The sequence below is a fragment of the Chlorocebus sabaeus genome, chromosome 3 (assembly GCF_047675955.1).
Source record: "Chlorocebus sabaeus isolate Y175 chromosome 3, mChlSab1.0.hap1, whole genome shotgun sequence".
Taxonomy (NCBI): domain Eukaryota; kingdom Metazoa; phylum Chordata; class Mammalia; order Primates; family Cercopithecidae; genus Chlorocebus; species Chlorocebus sabaeus.
This window is the reverse complement of record NC_132906.1, coordinates 88,372,529-88,397,041: the sequence shown is the minus strand read 5'-3', so window position 1 is coordinate 88,397,041 and position 24,513 is coordinate 88,372,529. Positions and strand designations below refer to the sequence as shown.

The window sequence follows — 24,513 nt, the reverse complement described above, 5'->3', positions numbered from 1 at the left end:
ACCACAAATAAAATTAAATACCTAGAAATTAACCAAAGAAGTGAAAGATCTCAACAATGAAAACAATAAAACTACTGATTAACAAAATTGAACAGGACATAAAAAAAGCAAAGATATTCCATGTTCATAGATTGGAAGAATCAATATCGTTAAAATGTCCATATTACACAAAGTAATCTACAGATTCAATGCAATCCCTACCAAAATACCAATGACATTCTTCACAGAAATAGAAAAAAAAATTATAAAGTATATATAAAACCACAAAAGACCCAAAATAGATAAAGCTATCCTAAGCAAAACCAACAAAACTGGAAGAATCATATTATCTGGCTTCAAGTTATACTACAGAGCTATAGTAACCAAAATAGCATAGTACTGGCATAAAAACAGACACACAGACCAATGAAAAAGAATAGAGAACCAAGAAACAAATCCACACACCTATGGTGAACTCATTTTTGACAAAGGTGCCAAGAAAATACATCGGAGAAAGGACAGTTTCTTCAATAAATGATACTGGGAAAACTGGATACCATATGCATAAAAATAAAACTTGCACCCTATCTCCTGTTGATTTTTAGTTTAGAAAAAACAAATCAAAATGGACTAAAGACTCAAATCTACGCCCTCAAACTATGAAACTACTATAAGAAAACGTTGGGGAGAGTCTCCAGGATATTGGTCTGAGTAAAAATGTCTTAAGTAATACCCTATGAACAGAGGCAATGAAAGCAAAAATGGACAAATGGGATTACATCAAGTTAAAAAGCTTTGCACAGTGAGTAAACAATCAAAAAAGTGAAGAGACAACCCACAGAATGGGAGAAAATATTTGCAAACTACCCATTTGACAAAGGATTAGTAATCAGAATATAAGGAGCTCAAATGACTGTAAAGGTAAAAAAAAAATCTAGCAATCCAATTAAAAAATGGGCAAAAGATTTGAATAGACGTTTCTTAAAAGAAGATATACAAATGGCAAACAGACATATGAAAATGTGCTTAACATCATTGACTATCAGAGAAATGCAAGTCGAAACTACAATGAGATATAATTTCACCCCAGTTAAAATGGCTTTTATCCAAAAGATAGGCAATAACCAGTGCTGGAGAGGATGTAGAGAAAAGGGGACCCTCGTGCGCACTTGGTGAGAATGTAAATTAGTACAACCACTACAGAGAACAGTTTGGAGTTTCCTCAAAAATCTAAAAATAGAACTACTATATGATCCAGCATTCCCACTGCTGAGTATATACCCAAAAGAATGAAAATCAGTACACTGAAGCGATATCTGCACTCCCATGTTTACTGCAGCACTATTCACAATAGCCAAGATTTGGAAGCAACCGAAGTGTTCACTAACAGAAGAATGGATAAAGAAAACATGGTACTTATGCAGAATAGAGTACTATTCAACCATCAAAAAAAATGAGATCCTGTCATTTGCAACAACATGGATGGAACTGGAGGTCATTATGTTAAGTGACATAAGCCAGGCACAGAAAGACAAACATCAAATGTTCTCACTTATTTGTGGGATGTGAAAATCAAAACAATTGAACTTATGGACTTACAGAGTAGAAGGATGGTTACCTGAGGCTAGAAAGTAGAGTGGAGGATGGGGAGGAGGTGGAGATGGTTAACAGGTACCAAAAAAGTAGAAAGAATGAATAATACCTAGTATTCGATAGCACAACAGGGCAACTATAGTCAAAATAATTTAACTGCACATTTAAAAATAACTACAATGGTATAATTGGATTGTTTGTAACACAAAGGATAAATGCTTGAGGATATGGATACCCCGCTTTTCGTGATGTGATTATTTCACATTGCATGTCTGTATCAAAACATCTCATGTACCCCATAAATATATATACCTATTATGTACCCATAAAATTTTTTTACAAGAAATGTGTAGAAGCTTCTTGAGATTTTCTGTAATATAATCTAGTTAGAGAGGCAAAGAGGGAGAGTTGTGGTGGATGTAAGTGAAAATGAATTGACCATGATAATTGCGAAGTTGAGTAATAAGTACAAGAAAGTTCATTTTCTCTACCTTGTATATATTGGAAATTTTTCATAACAAAAAGTTAAAAAGCAGAAAGGGAGTGGATATTGATAAATACTGTTTAGATGGCAAATAAAAAATCAGGAAGCCAAGGCTTACCTTTCCCTCATCTCAGTGGCACCATCTTCAGCACCAGGAGTACAGCAACGAACAAAACAGGTAGCAAATCTTGGCCTGATGAAGATTACATTCAAGTGAAGAGAGACAGACAATAAACAAAACAATTAGAACTGGGAAGGTATTTTGTGCACCTGTGTGTAAACTTGCTTTTTCTTTCCTCCCCTCAGGGTACAAGATGTAACCTTTAGAGCATATAACTGGTTCAGTGGTCGAGAAAGTGCGGAAAATATTATACGAAAATGCTAGGGTCACAGATTCCATATACAAGCTCTTCCTACACCATGCTGTTAGGTACCCCCAATCTGACTATAAAGCAGGAATATAGTTTCCTCCTTTTCAAATCTTGCATGACTTCATGCATGGGAAGTATCACACATAGAGAACCCAAACCCAACTATGCATCCCTCTGGATTGGTTTTTACTGGAGGCTCTGCAACAGGCCAGTTGGTTAAAGCAGCTTCATACCTACAGCCTCTGTCATTCAAGGTGGCTGGGAGGACTCGAGTCTCTTTCCCAAGATATTAATCAAAAGCTCCATTATGTGTCATTGGCTCTGATTGGGTCATGTCTAGCTATTGTCACCAGATGAATACAGTGCACTGATTGATTTAGGACTAGATCTTATGCTCCTTCCCTGAACTGAGGGCAGATTCTCGCTCACAGACATGAACTAATCATGTATGAATGGCAGGACTTGTTTTGACAGTAGAGTTGACAGCAGTTGATGATGAATTTTAAAGAAATAATAGAGGAATGATTTTCAATAGGGGTGTCACCACTCAGAAGGGAGTTTTGAAAATTTATGGGATTATTTCTGATTGTCAAATCATTAAAGGGGAATGACTGGAATTGAGTAGTCAGGAGCCAGAGATCCCAGATATCACAGCAATGTGCAAAGGTAAAATAGCCCTTTGTCCTGCACAACTTTTGTAAATCTCATCCAAAATTAGGACTGAATGTATGGATGATCTACAATCAGGTAGAGTTGCAAAGAAATGTGTTTTCTATGATACTCCACACCACTCTGACCTACATCATAATAAAAAAATTCTTTTTATCTATATTTACAAATCATTAATAAGGTTGCACTCATTTATAAGATTACCATACTTCCTAATTTTTGTCACTTTAATGGCCTGAGTCTGTAACCTATTGTCTTAGTCTCCTCAAATTGCCATTAAAAAAATCACAGACTGGGTGACTTAAATAAAAGAAATGTATTTCCCACAGTTGTTGAGGCTGGAAGTCCAAGAGCAAGGTGCCAGGATATTAGGTTTTATTCTAAGACCTCTTTTCTTAGCTTATAGGTGCAGCCATTTCACCGCGTGCTCATATGACCTCTTGCGTGTGTGCGCCTGGGTTGGGAGACGAGGGAGAGCTCTCTAGTCTCTCTAAGCCTAATGGATGTTGACCATTTTTAACCCCAATTCCCTCCTTATGGTCCCCACCTCCAAATACAGTCGCATCGACTGTTAGGGCTTCAGCATAGGAATTTAGGTCGGAACAAAACATTCAGTCTGTAACATTTGTCTTGACCTGCTATTCATGTGTATTAGTCCATTTTCATGCAGCTGATAAAGACACACCCAAGACTGGGTAATTTATAGAGAAAAAGACGTTTAATGGACTCACAGTTCCACGTGGCTGGGGAGGCCTCACAATCATGGCGGAAGGTGAAAGGCACCCCTTACATGGTGGTGGCAAGACAGAATAAGAGCGAAGAGAAAGGGGAAACATAAAATCATCAGATATCATGAGACTTCTTCAGTACCATGAGAACAGTATGGGGAAAACTGCCCCCATGACTCCATTGTCTCCCAATTATGGGAGCTATAATTCAAGATGAGATTTGGGCAGAGACACAGACAAACCGTATCACCATGTATTCAGTTAAGGTTATTTCCCTCATCCTCTTATTTTATACCCTTGTGGAGAAAAAATCCACAGGCTAAGAAACCCCTCCAAGAATTTCCTTGGGGTCACTGCGGAAAGAAGGGCCTCAGGCATTCAAGTAGGGCAGATGGAACATCCCGAGGCTGAGCAGAGAAGGAAACAGTGAAGTTATCATCAAAAGTTACACACATTTGAGGGGGAAAAGGCTGTTTAAAAGGGCATTAAGGATATACATCTTTTAAATATCATAGCATTTGTCAAGGAAGACATGTAGGTTCTATAAACAAATCACAGTGTTCATCCAGGGAACTAAAGCATCAAGGATCTTACTGTTAGTTAAGATTTTTAACTTAGTATACATGCCGTGAAGACTGCTTGGCTGTAGAGGGGCTGATTTAAAATATATATATACTGGAATAACTCTGGTTATCCTAAAACCAGTTTTAACCTAACCTTGACTTTTAATCCAGGGTCTACTTGGCTCTCTGCTCTTTCTCTGCCCTGAACTTTCTGTTGAGAATGATTTCTGATCTTATTCCTGTCATATCCAAATAATTCCCTAAGAGTAGATGCAAGCATCTCACTACTTCATTGTGGATTATATCAGTTACATATTGCTGAGTAACAAATTATCTTAAAATTTGGTGGTTTAAAACAACAACATTTATTATCTCAGTTTCTGTAGGTCAGAAATTCAGGTACAACTCAGCTGGTTTCTCTGGCTCAGGGGCTTTGATAACAGCTGCAATCAACTGGGGATGGATCCGTGTCTAAGCTCACACATGTGGTTGCTGGCAGGATTCCGTTTCTTGCAGACTTCGGGACTGAAGGCCTCAGATCCTCCCTGGCAATGTGCCCGAGGTTGCACAGAGTTTGTTTCAACATAGGCCTCTCTATCTGGCAGCTTCCCTTATCAGAACAAGCAAGAAGAGCCAGAGAGAATACGGGCTGTGTTGGGGGAGTAGAGAGAGAGAAGGATGGAAGTCACAGCTTTTGTAATGCAATCGTGGAAGGGACATGCCATCACTTTTGCTGTACCCTCTTCATCAGAAGAGAGTTAGGTCTAACCCACACTCAAAGGCAGGGAATGGCACAAAGGGATAACTGGGAGCCATTTCAGAAACTACTAACCTCATGTTCCAAGTATTTACATATTAAAACATATTGTCCTGTTATATATTGCATACCTTTTATTTCTCCATTTTATTATGGCTAAGGCATTTTATTCATATTTTTACCAGGTAAGTTATAATGTCAATGAATTTCATTTTGGAGGGAAAAAAGGGAGCAAACATATTTGTGTTAAAAAGGGGGATGTTGAATCTGACAGAGTTGTAGAATACTATCCTAGATGATGGATAGTCCTAATAGGATAATGTATTCGAGAAAGAGAGAGAGAGATTGACAAAATGAGATAGAGATAGGAAAGAAAAGTCCTTGAGAGCCAGAGGAGGTGGGAACCTGAACACATTAGAGGAGTTAGATTTTGACAAAAAACAGAAAAATATGTATTAAAGAAACTCAGAGGGAGTAGGATAATTATTTTCAAATATTTGAAAGGCCATCTACATTGGACAGATTCTCCAGAGGGACATAACTAATATGATAGATGAATATATAAAGGGGAGTGCGTTAAGGAGTATTGACTCACACAAACACAAGGTGAAGTCCCACAATAGGCTGTCTGCAAGCTGAGGAGCAAGGAAGCCAGTTCAAGTCCCCAAATCCCAAAAGTAGGGAAGCCGACAGTGCAGCCTTCAGTCTGTGACTGAAGGCCCGAGAGCCCCTGGCAAACCACTGGTGTAGGTCCAGGAGTCCAAAAGCTGAAGAACTTGGATTCTGATGTTTGAGAACAGGAAGCATCTAGCACGAGAGAAAGATGGAGGCCAGAAGACTCAGCAAGTCATCTTGTCCCACCTTCTGCCTGCTTTATTCTAGCTGTGCTGGCAGTTGATTAAATGGTGCCCACCCACATTGAGGGTGGGTCTCCCTCTCCCAGTCCACTGACTCAAATGTTAATCTCCTTTGGCAACACCCTCACAGACACACCAAGGAACAATACTTCGCATCCTTCAATCCAATCAAGTTGACACTCAATATTAACTATCACATCATCCTGTGAAAGAAAATTATATTTGCTCAATGTTGCCCCAGTTGATAGAATGTAGACTAATGAATGGAAATTAGAAGGCATAGTGATACATGAACAGGAAAGAAAACATGTTTACCCATCAGAAATGTTTACTGTCCAAGATAAACAAGAATTCCCAGGAAATGGGTTTAACAAACCTAATTGCATGCCTGCGTGTGTTCTCACTTATGCTACCTCATCACATGATGGGAGCATTAGAACAAGAACTGACTGGAATAAATCCCATCACAATTCCTTCCACCATGAGGTTCTCTGACTTCATGAACTGACTTTTACTAAGAGACTGTTTTGTGAAGACATCTGAGCTAGATCATTTATCCATTCTCGACAAGCTTTGTTTGTTTGTTTGTTTTAGAAGAGAAGCTTTGCCTTTTTCATGTATGTACTGCTTATATGGAAGCAGAAGTCAGCATCTTCTCCAAGCTTCAGATTCTACAGGGCAAAAGACACTAAAAGCAACAACACAAGGCAAATGGCCAAAGTCCAAGAGAGGGCTAAATGCAATGATTCCTTCATTCAAAAGCATTTCTTGAATACCTTCCATGCGCCAGTTCTGTGTTAATTATTGGAGACTGTGTAAGGGATTGATTACAATTCTAAGCAAGATATCCTCATCTGAGTGAAATTACGTTCCTAACTAGGTCAGGGACACAGAAAGACCTAAGTAGAACTTCTTAACTACCTCCAAAAATCCCAGATGTGATAGACTGGGATATTGATAAAGATTCATTACTAAGTTAAGATGGTTTAAATTTGGACACAGATATGGGAAATTTTTCTCCAAATATCCAGTGATGAGGCACAGAGCAATTGTCTTGAGTTGGCTGCCTAGAAGTAGAGCCTGAGAGAGGATGTTTGTAAGTGATTTATTGAGAGTCATCAGGGACGTGCAAGGCAGCAGGATAGGGCAGGAGGCAAAGCTCAGTAAGAATATGCATTATTTCAACTGGAGATGAGCTTCAGTCTGAACCTGCAAGGAGGCTCACTGCACCTTGATGCAAGGGGGCCATGTTTACATGCTTGTGTCATTAAGTCATCAACTTTTGCCCACATGGATTTAGCAACTTGTCACTTATGACCTTCATCAAATCAGGTTCAGTGATGAGGTGGAAATGTACCTATTGAGTGTATCCAAGAGAGAGTGGGAAGGGAGAAATTGTAGACAGTGAGTGTAGACAAGTCTTTTGAGCAGTGTATTAGTCCATTCTCACACTGCTATAATGATACTACCTGAGACTCGGTAATTTACAAAGTAAAGAGTTTCAATTGGCTCATAACTCCACAAAGCTGAGGAGGCCTCAAGAAACTTACAGTGATGGCAGAAGGCCAATGGGAAGCAAGAACCTTCTTTACATGGCAGCAGGAGACAGAAGTGCAACGGGGAAATGTCAGATGCTTATAAAACCATCAGATCTCATGAGAACTCACTCATTATCACAATAACAGCATGGGAGAACTGCCCCCATGAGCCAATCACCTCCCCCACTTGACATGCTGAGGGGATTACAGTTCAAGATGAGATTTGGGTAGGGACACAGAGCCTAACCATACGAAGCAGCGATGCTGCAAATGGAAGCAGGGAAAGAGGGAAATGCAACTGGATACGTACATGGGGTCAAGTGAGTCTTTGTAAAAAGGAAATAATTAGGTCATGTTCCTGTGTTGATATGGATCAACTAATAGAGAAGAAAAGTGGTGAGACTGAGCGAGACAGAGAATTGAGGCGGTAGAAGGAGTAGAAGCCAGTTCACACATGGGGAGCTTGGCCTTAGTGAGGACTGCTTACTTTTAGCAATATGAGGAAAGATGGAGCCCAAGGAAATACTACACATAAATGGGGGCAGGTACCATGGTGGGAGCATGTGCAGAGTCTCTTCTGACTGCTTTTAGCTTTTCTCTGAAATTAAAAGCACATCCCTGGTGGAGAGTGAGATGCTGGGACATTAAGAAAGTGAGAAAAGATGTGGGAGGTTTGAGGAGAGAAAAGAGAGTGAGAAAATAAATGGAACAGGGAAAGTGATGGTTATTAAATAAATAATTTTACTAATTCCAATAGTTTTTCAGTTGATGATTTGAGATTTCCTAGGTATACAGTCTGAAAACAATGATATCTCTTATTCTTTGTATATCACAGCATGTCCTTTATTTCTATTTCATTGAAGTTCTGTTGATTTTTGTCTCCTAAGTATCTCTCATTCCATCTGCTTCTCTGTCTTGGCTACCATCATGTCAGCACAAGCCTGGACACTACAACAGCCTCTTAATTAGTCTCCTGACATTGTGTTTGGCCCTCTTCCATCCATTCTTTACACGAGCGCCCAGGTGATTTTTTTAATACACACGTCTGATTCCTTTGCCATCACCCTAAACCCTACAAGGGTTTCCCGCTGCCTTTTGGCTGAAGATGCTACACAATCTTCTCCCTGCCCATGTCACCATCCTCACATCATACCTCTCCCGATCACTCCCTGAGCAGCAGCCTGTGTGGTTTTCCTTCTCAGCTTTCCCAGGAAACCACACAGTCTTCCCTCTGAAACACCCTTAGCCCTTCTCAACTTAGCTCAGAGTGCCTCTTCATCAATCATTTCTTGTAAAATATGAAAGACAAGTAAAGAAAAATGGAAAGCGCATTGAGAAAATTAATATTAATGTATGCCTAACTGATGTTTGTAGTGAAGCAAGAACATGAAGAACAAGCAATATTTGAAGAGATACCTAGAATTTTCCATAAAGTCATCAGTACATAAACTCAAGTACGCAAAAAATGCCAACAAGGACAAAAAAAATCTATCCACATCACAGACAAAAAACCCAGACACATCACAGTGAAGCTGAAAAATGTCAATGACAATAAGAAAACAATTTTTAAAGAGGAACCAGAATAAAAATACATTATTTTTTCTAGCTCTGTTGAAGGATAATTGACAAATAGAAATTGTTTATATTACAGAGTATGAAGTGATGCTTTCATACATATATGCATGGTGAAATGATCACCACAAATCAGCTAGTTAATATATCCTTCACCTCACATAGTTACTGTGTGTGGGTGGGGGGATGGGTAGCATTTAAGATCTACTCTCTTAGCAAATTTCAAGTACACAATGCAGTATTAACAATAATCTCCAAGCAGTACGTTAGCTCTTTAGAGCTTATTCATTCTGCCTTACTTGAAAGTTTATACCCTTTGACCAACATCTCCCCATTTCCCCCATTCTCCACCCCCTGGCAAGCACCATTCTACCTTTGCCTCTGTGAGTTAGACTTGTAGATTCCACATATGAGTGAGATTATGCACTTTCTTTGTCCTTCTGGACCCGGCTTATTTCATTTAACATAATGTCCTCCAGGTTCATCCATGTTGTCACAAATGGCAGAATTTCCTTCTTTTTTTAAAAGGCTGAATAACATTCCATTCAGTATGTACTATACTATATATGTTACATTGCCTTTATTTCTTCATCTGTCAATTGACACTTGGGGTCATTCCACATCTTGACTGTTGAGAATAATGCTGCAATGAACATGGGAATGAAATACCTCTTCAACATACTGATTTTATTTTCTTTGGGTACATATCAAGTAATGAGGATTGCTGAATCACATGGCAGTTCTCCTTTTAACTTTTTAGGAACCGCCATACTGTTCTCCAGGTAACCACACACTCTTAATTAGTAATGGCTGTGCTAACTGACATTCCCACCAATGGTGTGCAAAGGGTCTCTTTTCTCTGCATCCTCGCTAACACTTGCTATTTTTTGTCTTTTTTATAATAGCCATTCTAATAGACATGAGTGATATCTCACTGTGGTTTTGATGTGCATTTCCCAAATGATTCTGATGTTGAGCCCTATTTCATACATCTGTTGGCCATTTGTCTTCTTTTGAGAAATGTCTATTCAGGTCCTTTTCCCATTTTTGTAATTGGGTTACTTGTGTTTTGTTTTGTTTTGTTTTTTGCTATTGAATTGTTTGAGTTCCATATCAGACAGATGCTTTGCAAACATTTTCTCCCCTCCTATAAGTTATCTCTGCACTCTGTTGACTGTCTCCTTTGCTATGCAGAAACTTTTTAGTTTGATGCGGCTCCATTTGTCTATTTTTGCTTCTGTTGTCTGTGCTTTTTGGGTCATATCAAAAAAATCATTGCCTAACCCAATATCGAAAAGTTTTTTCTTTATATTTTTTTCTAGTTGCTTTAAGATTTCAGGTCATACATTTAACTCTGTAATTCATTTGAGATTATTTTTTATACAGTGTATGATAAGGGTCCAGTTTTATTCTTCTGCATGTGGATATCCAGTTTTCCCAATACCATTTGTTGACAAGACTATCTCTTCGCCATTATGTCTTCTTGGTGCTTTGGTTGAAAATTAGCTCACTGTAAATGGATAGATTTATTTCTGGGCTCTCCATTCTGATTCACTGGCCTATGTGTCTGTTGCTATGCCAGTACCTTGCTGTATTGATTACTATAGTTTTGAAATATAGTTTGAATGAGGTAGTGTGGCCTCCAGCTTTGTTCATTTGCTGAAGATTGCTTTGGCTATTTTGTGGTTCCACACAAATTTTAGGATGTTTTTCCTATTTCCGTGAAAAAGTTCATTGGAATTTTGGTATGGATTGCAGTGAATTTGTAGACCACTTTGGATTAGTATGGATATTTTAACAATATCAGTTCTTCCAATCTGTGAATATAGGATATCTTCAATTTCTTTGTTATCTTCAATTTTTTTCACCAATGTTTTATAGTTTTCAATGTACAGGTCTTTCACCTCTTGGTTAAATTTATCCTAAATTGGCCTTTTTTTTTTTGGTTGCTATTGTAAACGAGATTGTCTTCTTGATTACTTTTTTTAATAGTATATTAATCCATTTTCACACTACCATAAAGAATTACCTGAGACTGGGTAACTTATGAAGAAAAGAGGTTTTATGGACTCACAGTTCTACAGGTCGTGCAAAAGCATCACTGGGAGGCCTCAGGAAAACTCACAATTATGGTGGAAGGCTAAGAGGAAGCACACACATCTTACACGGCCAGGGAAGGAGAGAGAGGATGAGAGGGGGAAAGTGCCACACACTTTCAAACAACCAGATCTCATGAGAACTCACTCACTATCACGAAAACAGCATAGGGGAAACCACACCCATAGATCCCATCCCCGCCCACCAGGTCCCTCCCCTGACATGTGGGGATTGCAATTCAACATGAGATTTGGGTGGGGACACAGAGCCAAACCGTATCAGATAATTCGTTGTTAGAATATGAAAACACTGCTGATTTCTGTATGTTGACTTGTATCCTGCAACTTTACTGAATTCATTTATTACTTCTAACAGTTTTTTGATGGAATCTTTATGGTTTTTTATATACAAAATCATGATGTGAAAAAAGACAGACTGTCTTTAATGGAGTGGCTATTTGATTTCCAGATGATTTCTTAATGGCCACAATGGAGACCAGGATTGAAGAAAGATACTGTGAACCTAAAACTGTAGACCAGTAAAAACGTCTTTTAAGAACAAAGGTAAAATAAAAACATTTTCAGACAAAGATTAAGGATTTTCCATTGGCAGATTCTCACGATAGAAAAGCCTAAAGGTGGAAGAAAGAGTGACTCAGACGGAATGTCTGAGATAAAAGAATAAGTAAAGAGCTAAAGAGGAGTAAGTGAATAGGAAATTGGAGATGTAAGCCAAAAATACTCATGACAGTTGGAAAGAGAGCTTAAAGAATGACTGAGTTTTCTGCATCCTTAAATTTTCCAGATGGAGAACAAAGACATTGATTAACTTTAGACTTTCATAATTTCAGCAGATAATTAGATGTCTAAAATTTCAATCTTTGTATTTTTAACTGGAACATTTATAGTTAATCAACAAAGCTTAGATGTGAAAGGCAAAATTTTGAAACATTAAGAGAAATATGGAAGACACTTGTGACCCTGAGGTAGCAAAGAATTTTCTAAAACAAGACACTAAACCATTTATCATAAAGAACAAGATTGATAAATTGGAGTATATTAAAATTAAGGATGTTTGTTCATCAAAAGCTGCTGTAAAGAAAGTAAAAATACACGACATAAAGTGGCTAAAGGTATTTACAATAAATACATAAAATATCATTAGTATGACAAGCTATAAAGAACTCCCATTGTTACAGGAAAGGGGCCCTGATCCAGACCCCAAGAGTGTGTTATCAGATCTCATGCAAAAGAATTCAGGGCAAGTCCATAGAGTAAAGTGAAAGCAAGCTTCTTAGGAAAGTGAAGGAATAAAAGAATGGCTACTCCATACACAGAGCAGCCGGAGGGCTGCTGCTTGCCCATTTTTATGGTTATTTATTGATTCTATGCTAAACAAGCGGTAGATTATTCATGCCGCCCCCTTTTAAACCATATAGGGGAACTTCCTGATATCGCTATGGCATTTGTAAACTGTCATGGTGCTGGTGGGAGTGCAGTAGTGAGGACCACCAGAGGTCACTCTGGTCGCCATCCTGGATTTGGTGGGGTTTGGCCATCTTCTTTACTGCGAGCTGTTTTGTCAGCAGCGTCTTTATGACCTGTATTTTGTGCTGACCTCCTGTCTCATCCTGGCAGTTAGAATGCCTTCACCATCTGGGAATGCAGTCCAGTAGGTCTCAGCCTTTTTTTTAACCTAGCTGCTATTCAAGATGGAGTTGCTCTGGTTCACACGCCTCTGACACCATCACTCAATAAGAAAAACAATAAAAAAGATGTAAGGTGGAATTTTACAGAAGAGGAAACCCAAACGACAATAAACATATGAAAGATATTTAACCTTATTAACAATATAGGAAATCCTCATTAGAACCACGATGAACCAGCTTTTCACGTCCAACAGTTGAAAAAATTAAAAGTCTGATTATACTAAGGTTATCAAGCATGTCAAGTAATGGAAATGCTCATAGAATGTTTGAACAGTGTAAAATTGTATAACTTTCTTAAAGAAAAAATGGCAATTACAGTTAGACCGAAAATGTACAATCTTATAAGGCAGCAATTCAATTTCTAGATAATCTCTTACATATATGATATATACAATAACATTCATAGAAGCATTATTTATATTAATAAATAAAAAGGAAAAAACTGGAAACAACCTAATTACCCTTCAACGATGGGAAAGATAAATAATCTGGATATATTCATATAATGCCATACTATCCATTGAACATTATTAAGATACACATATCAATACGTTAGAATCTCAATCCCATAATGTTGAGCAAAAAAAGCAAAAAAACAAAACACAAATCTAATCTTATAATGGACAGAATAATATGTTTTACCAAACAGACAAAAAATATGTGTAGTTTAGGGAGACACACAAATTTCGGGAAACTATAAAGCAAGCCTGATGCTCTCCCTCCCTCCTTCCTTCTCTCTCTTCCTTTCTTTCCCTCCTCCTCCTCCTTCTCCTTCTTATTTTTCTCTCTTTCCCTTTTCTCTCTTTACTTCTCTTCTCTCCTCTCACATCCTCTCTCACACTCACTCACTCACTTCCTCTCTCCCAACTCTTTTTCTCTCCATTTCTCCCCCTTGAATGAAACTACAACTCAACTTCCCTCCTCTGGCTGGCCTGGGTGCCCTTGCTCTATTAAAGCTCATTATTTTTATTAAATGCTAGGATCAAAAAAGAGACAGAGAGAGAGAGACAGAGACAGAGAGAAGGAAGTAAAGAAAGTAGAAAGTATGGGGATGATTATCACAAAATTTGGGAAAGTGTTTATATCTGTGGGAGCAAGCCACAGTATATGATTTAGAAGTGTCACTTGGGGGACTCCTAGGGGCTGGTAACATTTTATGTTACTATTTTAGACATAGATTTTTGAATACCTCTATACATTTATATATATATAATATATATAAAGAAATATATATTTATATATGTTTTATATGCTCTTGAATGCATGACATATTTCACAATACATCTCACATTGTGAAAAGTAAATAGCATATGAGAGACAGCAATAAATGTAGACAACTTTTTCCAGATGTCTTACTGTGAAAACAGAGCCAACAATGGTGCTGTAGCTAGAAGAGAATGAAGGTCAATAAAAGATCCTTTATAATGAAGGTCACTAAAAGATCCTTTTAAAGAAGGGAAACAATACAGCTTGCTTGAGTGCCCATGGGACTGAGCCAGCAAAGAAGGAGAAATGGATGGTGCAGAGCAGAGAGGCAGGGTAACTCCAGAAATAAAGACCTGGTGCAGGTGAGTGAGGAAAGGTGGTGCAGATCATGACAGAAGGCATTTGCCTCTCAAAAACAGCACCGGTGTCTCAATCCAGTGACAAAAGAGAAAGGGCAGAGTCCGGATGTAGATGCAGACAGGTACGTTGATTTGGTAGCAGAAAGATGAGGGATTTCCCATCTGACTGTTTGCAAGTCAAGGGCAGTGGCTAAAACAGGGAAGTAGAGGGGGCCAGGTATAGGGTTTCAAGAAGAGTTGAAAAGTAACAAAGATCTTGGAAAATATGACAGAACCATGAGGGAGTGTCCAGTGCTCACATGGGTTTGTGGTCACGAAACTTCAGTGAAACCTTCCACCTGGTGTACAATGTTCCCAGGGAATTTATTTATTTATTTATTTTTGAGACGGAGTTTCACTCTTGTTGCCTAAACTAGAGGGCAGTGGCATGACCTCGGCTCACTGCAACCTCTGCCTCCTGGGTTGAAGCGATTCTCCTGTCTCAGCCTCCTGAGTAGCTGGGATTACAGGCACCTGCCACTATGCTCGGCTAATTTTTGGTATTTTTAGTAGAGATGGGGTTTCACCATGTTGGCCAGGCTAGTCTCGAACTCCTAACCTCAGGTGATCCACCCCCCTGGGTCTCCCAAAGGGCTGGGATTACAGGTGTGAGCCACCACGCCTGACCCAGGGAACTTTTAACTTCTAATGGGTGAAAGTGCAGAGGCGCTAGATACTTGGGTTGGGTAGTTGGGTTCACCAGGGTTGGAGGATGAATGTAATGAGTAATTTATCATGAATTACTATAAAAGGAGAACAATCAGAGAATTGAGAATGTTAGTAAGGGAGGAAAGATTTGAAACAGTAATGGGTAAGGAAGTAGTAAAGTCAAAGAACTGGGGTTCTTGTGTAATTGAAGAATGGTGGAAGGAGACAAGAGGAAATGAGCTGAAGGAAATAGAGGTGGTCCATGCAACACATGAATGAATGAGCCAACTGCAGACTGTTGCCTACTTTGCACATTGCTAGGAAGAGGTCAAGAGGTCCTCATGGCCACCCTGTGAGAAAGCATCCTTAGGGATTATTTGTCTAAACAGCCCCAGGGAGGCCAAAGAGGCTTGACAGGAGGGCTGCCAAATGGGCAAAGTCAACAGGTGCACCTCCGGAGTTCCAGATGGATTTGTAGGGGAGTTATCTGGAGCTTTGAGAGCAGAGAGAGTTGAAGAGTAAATACTGAGCCCTGCTGAGGTTCACAGCAGTCATGTCCAGGCACGGGGAACAGAAACAGGAGGGGAGCCAAGGGGCAGAACTGAGTAAACAAAGAATGAAGTGCATGCTCAGAGGGCAGGCAGGAATCAGGCGAAAGATCCAAAATGGTTTTCATGAAAATTGTTGGTTGGATGCCTCTTGTGTTAGTCTAGGATCACGGCACAGGGTCGGTGCCAGAGCTCATTCCCGTGAAGCAGCTGATTGTCATCTCAAGACCCTAACCTGGAAGCATCAGGTTTGGAAAAGACAAACAGTGGTTCACCTAGAAAGGATGATGAGACATCTGTTCACACTTACATACGAAGGTGAGCACTTGAGCGAGTGCCTCTGCAAAAGGTCACTGAGAAATTGTGGCAAAAAAGAAAGCAAGTCTGCAAAGAGCATGAAACCTCCCAGGGGCAGGCTTCTAGGTAAAGGCCTTCAAGCACAAGAAAATAATCAGCATCTGGCAATTCTGAAATCTAGACATGACTGCAGCCTTGCAGTTTTTATACTCTTTCACACTTTTGCCACACCTCATCAGAGATTTTAGGAATACTGCAGTGCTTCTATTAAGCAAAGATCATGAACTCTAGAAATGGTTGATTTATGCGGGCATTATTCAGCAGATGTTGCTTCTCTTTTAGGGATAAAGATATGGTTCTAAGGGTTGTTAAGTTTAACATGGGGTTCCACGGCACATGAATTGCATGATTCTGTGTCCTTATTTAATGGTTTATGCTTAGCTTCATCTTAGACACAAAATCACCCAGATTTTTTAAAATAAAAATATTAGCTCTTTCATTATAAAAGAAAGTCTTGCTTGTTGAAGAAAAAACAGCAACTACAGAAAATGTTTAAAATGAAAATTTGTCTACAAAACCACTTCCCAAAATAACCACCATCAATATTTGAAGACCAATTTTCCGGGCATCATTTTCTGTTTAGGCGCACACATACATACATATTTCAATCTAAAATGGAAACTCTGTATATGTTATATATTTGTTATATATATGTTTTGCAATTTTGTTTATGTGTAAAAATATTTGTGGGTATCATTTATGTCAATAAGTACACACACACATATTCATTCTTAACAACTGAAAAGAAGATTACAAAAATGAGATAATTTATTTAACTGATCTCTTATTTAGGCTATTCAGGCATTATAACATTTGTAGCTTTTTACTATTTAAAAATGTAGTAAGGCCCAGGCAGGCAGATCACCTGAGGTCAAGGTGATCAAGAGTTTGAGACCAGCCTGGCTGACATGGTGAAACCCTGTCTCTACTAAAAACACAAAAATGAGTCAGGCAGGTGGTGGGCAACTGTAACTCCAGCTACTCAGTTTGGGGACGTGGGTGAGACCGGAGAATCACTTGAACCCAGGAGGTGGAGGTTGCAGTGAGCCAAGATTATGCCACTGCACTCCAGCCTGGGCAACAGAGCTAGACTCCATCTCAAAAAAAAAAAAAAAAGAAAAAAAAAAAGTGGTGAAGCTGAAGTGTAGTTAAATGGCTATATATTTGCCAATTTATTTCCTAGGGATAAGTTTCTTGAAGTGAAGTTACTGAGTTAAAGGGAATGCATTTTTAAAGACTTCTAGTGCACTTTGGCAGATTGCCCAGGAAAAGTTTTTCCTTCCTTCTAGCTGCATATAAAAATGTTCATTTCCTTTGACTCTTAACCACTTTGGGTATTATCTTTTACATGTTTTCTAACCGGCTGACAAATATTCTTTCTTTTTCGGTTGATTTGTATGTGATTGCTAATGAGAGTGACACGTTTTTAACATTCAGTAACTTAGTATCAGATATTAAATAAGTGACATGTACAAGCCTCGAGGAGTGATAAAATGTTGAATGTGGGGAGAAGCACAGGATGACCTTCATGGGCTTGGGGAGATTAGGGTTCTGGTAGCTGAGATCAAGAGCAGTAAGGTGCGGTGGCTCAAGCCTGTAATCCCAGCACTTAGGGAGGCCGAGACGGGCGGATCACGAGGTCAGGAGATCGAGACCATCCTGGCTAACATGGTGAAACCCCATCTCTACTAAAAAAATACAAAAAAACTAGCCGGGCGAGGTGGTGGGCGCCTGTAGTCCCAGTTACTCGGGAGGCTGAGGTAGGAGAATGGCGTGAACCTGGGAGGCGGAGTTTGCAGTGAGCTGGGATCCGGCCACTGCACTCCAGCCTGGGCGACAGAACGAGACTCTGTCTCAAAAAAAAAAAAAGAAAACTGCATGTGCAGGTTTGGGGAGACAGTGAAAATGAAGACTCTCCTTCGGGCCAGGGTGAGTCTGAGGGGCTTGGAGGACACATGAATGGAGATGCTCAGTGGGCAGTGTGATACACAGGTGCTGGAACTCAGGAGTTTGGGGCTGCTTGTAGGACTTAAGAATCATTAACACACAAGTCTAGTAAAGACTGTAGTTTTGGAGGATGTCATCAAAAAGGAGCCCAGGAGTGGGGAAGCAGAGAGCTGACTGACCAATAAATAGAGCAAGGTGGAAAGAGAAAGAGAAGGCAGGAGAGTCACTCCCTTCAAAGCCATTCAACTCTCAGACACTACCAGGTAAATGAGACTGAGTAATCAGTCCTAAAGTAGAAATGTCACTTAAATTGGCTTTTTGTTTGACTTACTCCATTAGTTTTGGCTAATGTAGATCAACTTCAATGGCAAAAAGAAAAAAGTGTTCAGCAATGCTTTAAAACTTTACTAAACTCTATATATTAACTTCCTTTACTTTGTACTAAGATAAATGACAAAGACCGAAGGAGAAGGGGTAAAAGGGGGAAAAAGACAAACTATCAGTCAATAGTCTAATTTCATTTCACTAATTTGTATCTGATGTGGTTTGGCTGTGTCCTCACCTAAATCTCATCATGAACTCCCACATGTTGTGGGAGGGACCCGATGGGAGGTAATTGAATCATGGGGGCAGGTCTTTCCCGTGCTATTGTCGTGATAGTAAGTCTCATGAGATCTGATGGTTATTATGAGGGGGAGTTTTCTTGCACAAGCTCTCTCTTTGCCTGTCACCACCCACATAAGATGTGACTTGCTTCCCCTTGCCTTCTGCCATGATTGTGAGGCCTCCCCAGTCATATGGAACTGTAAGTCCAATTAAACCTCTTTCTTTAGTAAACTGCCCAGTCTCAGGTATATCTTTATTAACAGCATGAAAACAGAGTAATGCAGTATTCGTTATTCATTCCGTTTCTTAAAATAATTTATCTTATCATGTATTAAGTGAGAAAAGAATAAAGCAGCTAAGAAAAACTTAGAAAACAAAGAGAAAATAGGATCCCTTAGGAGATCCTATTTTACAGATCTAATAGGAGATCCTATTAAACAGATGCTACAATCCAAAGGAAGTGCTAATAAACAAAAACTCATTAGCAAAAGGAGCTGGACAGAACCCAGTTAAACAGCTCTTGTGCCACTTACCTTGCCCTGCTGGTATGAAAGAGGTGGACTGTTGGAATCAGATATGTTTCTTTCAATTCTATTGTATTATACCATCTTCTGGGGAAAATTGCCTTGGGGAAAAAAAGCTGTTGATATGCTGTATTAGTTTGCTAAGGCTGCCTTAACAGCGTCCCACTGCCGGGGGGTCTTACACAACAGGCGTTTATTTTCTCACAGTTCTGGGGGCTAGAAATCCAAGGTCAAGGTGTCGGCAGGTTCAGCTTCTTCTGAAGCCTCCCTCCCCGGCTTACTGATGGCCTGCGTACTCTGTGTCTTCACGTGGTCTTCTCTCTGTGTACATCTGTGTCCTGGTCTCCTCCTCTTTTAAGGACACTGGTCATATCAGATGAGGGCTCACCCACATGACCTGATTTTACCATCTTTACCTCTTTAGAGGTCTTGTCTTCAAATACAGTCACACTCAGGTCACGGACGGTTAGGACTTCCACATATGAATCTTGGGGAGACACAATTTAGCTCATAACACATGCTATACATGTTTTTAAAACTCCCCCCACCCAAGTTGGAATCTGTGACTATTCAACAGTGCCAGTAGAGAGCTAGAGGGTGCCCCTTGTAATTAGAGGGGCGTTGAGTTGCTCAGGGTCCTGGCAGGAAAGAGACAGCACAAATAAAATAAGTGATTGTTGCGAGTCTAAGGAGACCGAAAGGTGAGATCGGAGTTAAGAGAAAGCAATAAGATGTAACGAAGAGCCAAGCACAGCACCATTTTACTCTGCGGGACAGAAGAGGAAGTGGTTAGCAGAGATCCGCGCTGCTGGATCTGCTGGTGAAGGCACCTGACAGGGCCAGGGCCTGCCACTGAGAAACACAGACACTGCCAAGCAGGGAACATGAGGCATAAGCACCCAGTCACTCTCCTGCTGCGGGGCCTTCCCCTTGGCTGAACCCTGAAGGCAGCTAGAGGGCAAGGGAACCCATATGACACATCCCCATGGCCAACCTTCCTGGTCAAGGGAGAGGCAACTGAAGAATGAATACCTAGCAGTGACACAGCGGACTCACATTTACCCCTGCCTGGAAAACTGCAAGTACAAATCTGGACACCCAGCTCTTCAGCAGTGGAGTGAAGGAAAACTCCTGCAGGGCTGGTTCAGAGTGTGGCAGGATAAACATCTCTGTAGCCAGAGCTTGGCTGCACAGGGGGAGAGCTGACTTGGAGCCATGGTACTCCCAGCCAGGAAGATGGCCTGGACGGCCACTTGGATCTCCATAAAGAATGTGTGGAGTGGACCCTTGGAAAAGCAGGTGCTCAGGGTGACTGGGAAAGTTAAATATTTCCTATGGTAGCCTGTATAAATTTCCAGCGGCTGTTGTAATGGGTACCACAAATGGGATGACTTCAGAAAACAGGTATCTACGCCTACAGTCCCAACACTTTAGGAGGCTGAGGCAAGAGGATTGCTTGAGGCCAGGAGTTCAAGAACATCCTGGGCAACATAGAGAGATTCTGCCCCCTGCCAAAAAAAAAAAAAAAAGGCCGGTGTGTATTCTCAGCAACTTGGGAGGCTGATGAGAGAGAAATTGCTTGAACCCAAGAATTCAAGGCTGCAGTGAGCCATGATTCAAACCACACACACACAAAAGAAAGATTTCTGGAGGCCAGAAATCTGCAATCAGGCTTGAGTCAGGCTACATTGCCTCTGAAGGCTCTGGGGAAAACCCTTCCTGCCTCTTCCAGCTTCCAGCGGCTCCGGGCGTTCCCTGGCTGAGGCGGCTTCACTCCCTCCTCTGCCTCTGTGGCCGCACAGCCGCCACCTCCACTGCGTGTGCTTCAGCCTCAGCACGGTCACAAACGTGGCTGACAAGACCAAGTACAGGAGAAGGAGAAGTCGGGAGATGAGGACTTCTCAAGTGGCAAGGTCATGAGAGATAAGGAAAGGCAGAGAAAGTGGCACGGATTGAAGGAGACGTGAGGAGACTTGGGGGATCCTAAAACACATAAAGGACATTCACAGAAAAACAGGGGAAATTAAAAAAAAATCTAAATAAAGTTTGTGTTTTAGTTACCAGTACTGTGCCAGTGTTGAGTTATGAGTTTTGATACATATAACGGAGTCCTGTGAGATGTTAGCTTTCGGGGAAGCTGGGCAAAGGTAGGAAGGAATTCTGTGTAGTATCCTCACAACTCTTCCGTACGCCTAAAATCATTTCAAAATAAAACCACAAAGGAAAAAATAACTCATCTGTTGAAGGCGCCTGTTGGCTACAAAAGCATATGGGCTCCATGAAGCAAAATCTTAGACCAGCACCAAGCGTGCAGGAGTAAACACTGAGTCCACACCAGGGAGGCTGGAGGTGAAACTGCAGCACCCACCATGTGAGGTCAGCCAGGCGGGCTGCAGACAGAGGGCACTGCCTCCCAGCCTCTTCCTCAGCCCAGCCGCCGCACAGTCAGATAGAACCAGCGTGCCCCACCTTCTGATACAAAATTGAGTTTAAATACAGCAAAAATACAAAGTAGAACGCAAGTTCGACTTGGACAGGAAATACATTTACTTAAACTAAAGCAACTCTCAAGGGAGTGTATGCTGCCTGCCAGAGAAGTCCAGGCGGAGGTCCAGAAGATACAGGAGGGCTGAGGTGCCAGAAGAGTCGGTGGAGGGAGCAGGCGTGAGTCTGGCTCCCTGACAGGTGTGGCGGAGAAGCGGGGATGGAGAGCGCGTCGCAGCTGAGAGCCACAGTGAGAAAGTGAGATGGTGGGCAAGGAACAATTACACCAACTGAAGTGAAAAGAAGGCCTTGTGGAAGGCCTGTGAGAGATAGTGTGGCAAGGTTTAGATGCTGCACACACCCTCACACATACACTGCACACACCAAACACACACAAAACACACAGTACAACACACACATCACACACATGCAGCATAACACACACACCTATCACACCACACACACAGCACAACACACGCAGCACGCCATGCACACACACCACACACATACGACCCACACAATGCACACAACACACATCGCCAATCACATCGCACACACACACACACATCACACATCCTTTGCATAAAATGAAAGTAAACACCTCATTCCTTGATCCAAAAATATTACATATGGAAAAACTACATTTGGTTGTAATATAACAATTTATTCATATTTCCATGGTCAGATATTTGTTCCATCTTTCCTGTTTCCTCCCTCACTCCTTCTACTGGGCCTGGTGCCCGGGAGCCCAGCTCCTCCTGGCCTGGAGAGTGGAGCCAGGCCCCTGCAGACATCTGGAGGGCTGACCGCCTGCTCCTGGGTGTCAAAGGGCAGGCCAGCGGTGTGACTGCTCTGTGCACAGATGCCAGGGTTCCTCCCCCTTCCAAACCATCCTGTCCTGCCTCCTCCACCCTCGATGCTTTACTTCCTCACTGCTTCTTGCTGTCTCCTTCTAGAAAGACTTCGATTCTAGATCTCCCACTCTCCCAATTCAGCTAGTTGCTACTTTGCTTCTACTTTCCACTGTCTAAAAATGCTCTGAATTCGTCATTCATCTGACATCGTCCTTCCTCCTATTCTTTGTGTTTTTTGTGTTAATTGTTTATACCCTTTTATTAAAATTACTTTTCTGTTATTTCTGTTGAAGATTAGAGAAGGTATAGAAATTGTAAATTACATATGTTCAGGGCTCTGTGTTTAAACAAAAGTCCCTATAATACATTTTAATTGTGGAAAAATGGGAAAAGAGCCTGGGCAATCCAGCAATTAAACTGAATTCCTTCTCATCTGAGAAAAAGTTTTGCTTTCATCCAACCCCTAAGTTTTTCAAAATAAATGCACACAGAAGCATGCACAAGCTCATCTATATCCTCATTTGCACCCACCCACACACACTGCAGAGATTCAGAGACCAACCAAGGAGCACTACATTTGAAATAAAGTGATCTCAGATTTTTGGCAATAGGAGTGCTCAGCATGATATACAGCCTGTGTAGATAAAAATCATCATAACTTTCGCCATAGATATAAATGGGCTCCAAGCATGCATGACTTTGCATCTTAATCCTGTCACTATCGAGTGGAAGCAACTTTTACAAAACAAACTTAAGCAATGGAAGCTGGTTATTTAAAATCAGCTGGAGTCCCTAGTCATCTAAACAAATAAGAAAATTGTGGACTTAAATTTCTGGATAGTATCTGGTTTTGCTCTAATCTTCAGACGTCAATCACCCAGCTGAATCTTTAAAGTCATACTCCCTACCACAAGCCAGGCTTTAGAGGACAAGACTGTCAGCTTTCAGAGGCTGCAGCCCCTACCACTCCTGCTCAGAGGCCACCAGTCCCCAGGCTCCAGGCCGGCTGCAAACCCCCAGCCCATTCTGCAACATTAGAAAGCAGTGATGAATCCGTGGCATTTGTTTTAGGAGTGCTGCTGACAGGATTGGCGTGAGAAGGGATGTAGCAGAGATAGTCCCCAGGAAGTTGGAGGCAAAACATTGTAATCTTTCTTTTGTTTTTTGAAAAGAGGGTGAACTTGAATAAGGACTTTGAGATTCTCCAACTCTAACCCAAAAACAGAACTCCACAAATATAAAATCTTCTGAGGGCAGGCATCTTACCCTTCATCATTACTTCATCTGGAGGATTTAGCACAGTGCAAAGCATATACATTTTTATTAGATGAATAAATAGTATTACTAAAGGAAAAGAGTTCAATAAAAACCCTGCACATGTACTGGGTCATTTTACTTTTTTGTTTTTTCGTTTTTGCTTTTGTTTTTTTGAGAAGAGTCTGGCTCCGTTGCCCAGGCTCGAGTGCAGTGACGTGATCTCAGCTCACTGCAACCTCTGCCTCCCGGGTTCACGCAATTCTCCTGCCTCAGACTCTCCAGTAGCTGGGACTACAGGCATGAGTCACTACGCCCAGCTAATTTTTATATTTTTTAATAGAGGCAGAGTTTCACCCTGTTGGCCAGGTTGGTCTTGAACTCCTAACTGCAAATGATTTGCACACCTCAGCTTCCCAAAGTGCTAGGATTATAGGCTTCAGCTACTGCCCCCAGCGAGGTCATTTTACTTTAAACACTATTTCTAAAAAATTTTATCATAAGAAGTTTTAGGTTTTTATTTCTTAAAATTTAGTAATACTTTCTCTTGTTTTTCCTTCAGGGTCATGTTAAACAATTATTCAATACATATGAAAATGTAAAATATCAAACCACAAGCATAGTTTCATTTTTACATTTAACTATTTAAAATATAAAAAAAAAAACCCAAATATTTAAACTATAGATCAAAAAGCAAATGTGTACCAGGGTGCACAATACATAAAAACGTAAGTGTAAAACCATTTCACCTGGAATTTGCTTATTTATCTA

General features: G+C 40.7%; 1 long non-coding RNA gene across 1 annotated transcript in view; it reads right to left on the bottom strand.

The window, feature by feature from the left end:
• The window catches only part of LOC140711428 (uncharacterized), a 137,443-nt gene that overhangs the window by 88,256 nt on the left and 24,674 nt on the right, over nucleotides 1–24,513 (bottom strand). Inside the window, exon 3 of the long non-coding RNA XR_012092613.1 lies at nucleotides 2,175–2,249. This is a non-coding gene — a long non-coding RNA (uncharacterized lncRNA). The remainder of the gene's footprint in view (nucleotides 1–2,174; nucleotides 2,250–24,513) is intronic.